Source organism: Bidens hawaiensis, unplaced genomic scaffold, assembly GCF_021521415.1.
Source record: "Bidens hawaiensis isolate Kalapana, Puna unplaced genomic scaffold, B.hawaiensis_p1.1 tig00030813_1, whole genome shotgun sequence".
Classification (NCBI taxonomy): domain Eukaryota; kingdom Viridiplantae; phylum Streptophyta; class Magnoliopsida; order Asterales; family Asteraceae; genus Bidens; species Bidens hawaiensis.
Genome location: NW_027495157.1, coordinates 9,409 through 14,967, shown reverse-complemented (window position 1 = coordinate 14,967; position 5,559 = coordinate 9,409).

The window sequence follows — 5,559 nt, the reverse complement described above, 5'->3', positions numbered from 1 at the left end:
GGAGTACTTAGGAGTGGTTATAGGATAGACGTTTTGTTGAGTCTTGCTTATGAAAGCAGTTGGCATTGAGGAAGCACTACTCACTCCAGCTTGATTCAGGGAACTTAGATGATTGTTCATTCTCATCTGCTCATCCATTTCAAATGACTTGATAGTAGAAATCAAATTACTGTTTGTCATGGCATTCAGATTGGTTGTTCTCTTGATCGTGATTGTGTTTGTACTCCAACTATAGGGAAACGAATTCATCAACTTGTGATTGACCTCAGAGCTGGTTATGTTGACACTGGCAGCTCTGATTCTAACCATCAGCTTCTCAAATCTCTTTACCAAATCTAACACAGATTCACCTTGTCGTTGGTTGAACATATTGAACTCTTCCTTCAATAGAGCCTTCTAGTTTTCCCTAATTTCAGCATTGCCTTCAACCTTTTCAACAAGTGCTTCCCACAAACCCTTTGCACTTGTGTGTTCACGAAGAGATTCAGTGATCTCATTTGAAAGACAGGCAGTTAAAATGAGATAGACTTTCTTGTCTTGTGCTAATAAGTCTCTGTCTGCTTGATCATAGTTTTCAACAGTCTTAAGTTGTTCCCCAGCATCAGTACGAGTGACAGGAATATGTGGACCTTGTTCAAAACATCTCATCAGGTCAGTTTCAGTCAATGAGATGTAGTTCATGAACCTCCATTTGAAACTGGCAAAGTTGTCATCTAAAGTCATAAACTTAGGAGGCTTTTGAGGGGTTCCCACTTGGTTTTCTAACAACAAATATCCCTTTAACAACTCAGAATCAGTGCTCGTCATGGTCTTGGTAGTCTCAAACACTTAACAACCTTTAAACAACTTAAAAATCAACACAGGAAACTTTTTTGCGCGAGACAGACTCTATGCGAAGCGAAAAAGTTGTAAGCGAAGAAGGAAATTCTAAGCGAAGCGAAAAAGTGAACAGTGAAGCAAAAAAGTTTCAAGCGAAGCGAAAAAGTGAACAGTGATGCGAAGCGAAAAAATTTCAAACGAAGCGAAGCGAAAAAGTTGTGAACAGTGAAGCGAAGCGAAAAGGTTCTATGCGAAGCAAAAAAAGGTTCAAGCGAAGCGAAAAAATTTAAGCTTCCAGAAGCAATCTTTCTTTCGGGATCTGTTCCACCTAACTTGTCAGTACAAGGTCAAAGGTTGGTACTCTGATTTTGATGCCATGAGAAGCGAAAATCTTTACTTGTTAATTTATCTCTTTGAAAAACCCGTAATCACCAACTTTAACACTTTCAAACCCAAAACCTTTGTATCTAAGGCTTGTACACTTGTTGTTTTTCACCAAGAACACATTCTAAGACATTTTATGAACTTGAAGCCAAATTTTTTTGTAGTTTTCTTGTTTTTGTGATTTTCTTGTTTTCATCTCCTCAAGATCAACACCCTCAACTAGTGAGCCGAAGCTCTGATACCAATTGTAGGTCCCGTGTGGGTGGATCTAACAATTGTCTTGGATCAACTGAGCTTAGTGCTAGCGGAAATCACACTAAGTCACCTAAGCGATCTCGGATCTTGAGATGTTATTTTCGGGTGGTTTGAGTGAGAGAGAGAGAGGGAGGGCCAAGAGAGAGAGACATATAGGTTTTCAAAAGGTTTTTTTTTTTTTTAATATCAACCACCCTACTTCTCATGGCATGCTTCCTATTTATAGGGAAGCATGCATAAGAAGTAAGTCCCATCAAATGCCCAATGGGCTTTACAACATTATTTCTCTTGGGCCTATTACATCCAAAACTAATAGCTAAAGCCCAAAACATGTAATTACAATACAAAAGACTAAAATAAAATGGGACTAACAGAAGCTCTCCTCTCGTGTTCGGAATTCTCAACCGCGTTAATTATTAACTTGACCGTAAATATATAACGGGTTTCATACTTTGATATCGCAAGTCACAATTTTGGCCTTACAATCACCCCTTGACTTATGATATCAAAACATTGTCATTCAGTTCTCGCATTTTCGCAACTCAACATTATAAACATGAGCTTCTTCAATCACCCCCTCAAGGTATGATCCACCTAATTCATTCATAAAGGAGTTCTCGCTTCTTTATCCATCTCGGATCTTTAAGCATTATAGGTTAAAACGAGCTCGACGAAATACCAGGGACAATGATCAAATGACAAAGCTTATTATTTCCCTTTTAAATGCCTTGAAAATAATATGGAAATAATACACTTTGAACACAGTCCAACAATGACGAAAAACCCGACAAGTTTGACTTTCTTCAGTTTGGTTAACTCGAAAAATAATTATTTCACTGCTCAAAATTATTTCGCATAATCGGCCCAAATAAACTAGTCTAGTAGCCCATATACAAGTAGCAAACTGGTCTATGAATCATGAGTTGTAATCTGACCCAAATCTAAAATAGTTACAGGAAAGTAGAAGGAAATTATTGGCAAGATTTCATTACAAAATCTACATATAGTTTTTTTTATGTATATGGAGCGATGAATATATTAGTAGTAGTAGATTCAATCTAAAATAAATATATATATCGTTGCTAATTTTAAAATAATAGTGATATTATTGCAAATGATACCTACAATCATGAATCGCCATCTTAATTTCTTTTATATGCACGGAAATTAATTTGAATCTCTATTTCAATATATAAATCTCGATTCGATCTTTAAAATAGCTTCCTTCTTTCGGTTTTAAAAGCCAACACCTTATAACAAAGGTGAGTTTATAATCGGTCGGAAGTTGCGAACGAAAATTGAGAACAATTAGGAATAACTCTCCAATTTATTGATTTGGGAAAATAACTTAAAAACTAGATCAATTTTATATTTCCCTAACATGAGTTCTTTGAGTTATATAGAGAACTGATTACGATTATAAATGAGTATAAACTTTTATTCGATAATTAAATAAAAATCTTTCTCTATCTAATAAATAAAATTGATAAATATATCTTATTAAGATAAATCCTTCAGCTTGAACTAGCCCAACCTTGACGACTCATAGCTTTAGTTAGGGGATTAACTACAACATTAATTAGTGATATTTAGAATATGTTATTTATTCATAATTGAAATTAAAAATAATTTCCAAAATGATGAATTGTTGTCCTCATTCACGATCATTTATCTTTTCACATCGGTTTTTAAAATACTACAACACATACATCACAAAACATTGTCCTCGATTTTATTCCCAAAATAAACAAATGCAAAAAAGGTAAAAGAAAATAAAAAGAAAAAAAACTAAAGAAGAAAAAATTCAAATGATTGAATTTGATAGCAAGAAGTCAAGAACACAATTATAAACTAGCAAAACTCTTTTAAGTAAAAATGAGTTTACTAAGTTTGGATTTATTTATGAGTTACACAAATCATTATTTTCGGGCTTAGTACTTATATTTATATATGAGCATGGCTTAAATACGTACTGTCCCACTCGCACTCATGATAATATTATAACATATAGCCCAAGTTGAAACTAAGTCCCCTTGGGCAAGATGAATAATTCATTATGGATATAAATTCCTTAAGCATGATAGATGTTTTCAATGGAATATGTTTTCAATGGAATCACTGAGATTGTTTTTATTATTTCTTGTAATGGTTGGATGCTGAATTACAAAGAACAAGAATTACAAATAAATAGATGTAAGACTAAACAAGGGAAAAACTCAATAATAAAGGAATGAAGAATCATTTTGATTTGGTCCAACGTCTCTAGAGCTAGCTGTCTTCTTGCAGTTGTAAAATTATAATTAGGGAAATGATGTCAATAAATTGATCCCTTAATATTCTTTCTTTTTATTTTCTAACAAAAGAAACAGACACTTAACGACATTCCCAAAAATCCTTGAAAAGAAATTGCTACATAATGAAATAAATATAAAGATAAACGACAAGTGAACATGGTTAAAGAAGATCTTCGATCAGCATGTTGTCATGATAATGTCTCCTCTACTTCCACGAGTTGGGTTCACCTGTCAACTTTTTTTTTTCAAATTAAAATGTAATTAGTACGATGATTACATATTTAAGATATACTAATGATTATGAAAAAAATATAAAATGTGACAAGAAAAATATTGAAATGCGTCACCTTAATGAATAAAGCAAAAACAAGTGCCAAAAAAACACCAACTTTGATTACACTAGCAGGAGCCCTCATTCCAGTAACCAGTGAGAGGATGATTCCAGCACCAAAACCACCCGCCACCCTACAATAATACATATAGTAAGAGATCAGAGCATACAAGTTCGTTTTAAATATCTGTGCAATTAATCTTACTTGGTCTGTATATATGATTTCTTGCCTCTCAATCTTTCAATGATATAGGTTATGAATTCCATAGAAGCAACAAAAACAGCATAAGTACGACCGGAAATCAAGGGGCTTATTCCCATCATAGAGTAAAACAAAGGAGAGTAGTCTCCGGTTGCAGCGCACTCCTATAATAAATGCTTACAATTATAAATTAATATATTCTAGCTTGCTATCTAGTTTTGTGCTAGTTTAATATAAAAGAATGCATACCAATTGTAAGTCAGAATGATCAAACGGCGTTGTAGACTCGTGAACTTTTTGAATAAGAAAACCCCAGATGAAACCTTCCAAGAAGCAGTAGGCTGAATAGCTGACAGCCCCCACAAGTAACCACTGTTTGTCAGACCATTTATGGACTCCGTTTTTAATACGCAGATTCCATCGTTCCTTTGACCGGCCGGCAAGACAGAGTACAGGAGATCGATTTTCCGTGTTAAAAAGTAGTACTGGTCGAGAAGATAACCAGTCAGTACGAGGAAATAGATGTGACACAGCGTGAGGTTGACGGGAGTGGACCAGCTTGTAAGCAGTCGCAGAGAAAGCCATGCTTGAAATGGCCGGTGGGATTAGAGACGTCGAGTTTTCAATATATATTATATATATATATATATATATATATATCATATATATATATATATGGAAAAGTTGGAGGAAATTATTTGCAAAATTTCATTATAATAAGCATCATATATTTTCTATATATGGAGGAGCGATGAAATATGAGTATATATTTAGTATATGTCATTGTATTATTATTAGTATATTTACAATATAAGCATTGTATATGGCAAAACCTTTTTCTAAGAGAAATTTACATATATATAATAATATATAAGATAATATAAGTCTAAGATTCATTCTAAAATAATATATAAATCATTGCTAATTCAAAAACAATAATGATATGTTAATGATACCTGCCATGGTGAACCGCCTTCTCAATTTCATTTATAAGTAATCAAATTTATGTTATAATTAAATCAAAAAAGGGATAGCGGCGCAGCTTTTTGTCCGCTTGCCTTCTGTTTCGATGTAATCAAATTTATGTTATAATTAAATCAAAAATGAATTTGACATGTGAGTAATTTATAAGTATGGAAATTTGAACCTCTATTTCAATCCATAATCTCGATTCGATCTTTAAAATAACCTCCTTTTTTTTGGTTTTAAAGCCCAACACCTTATAACAAATTTGAGTTGATAATCGAAAATTGCAAACGAGAATTGGGAACACT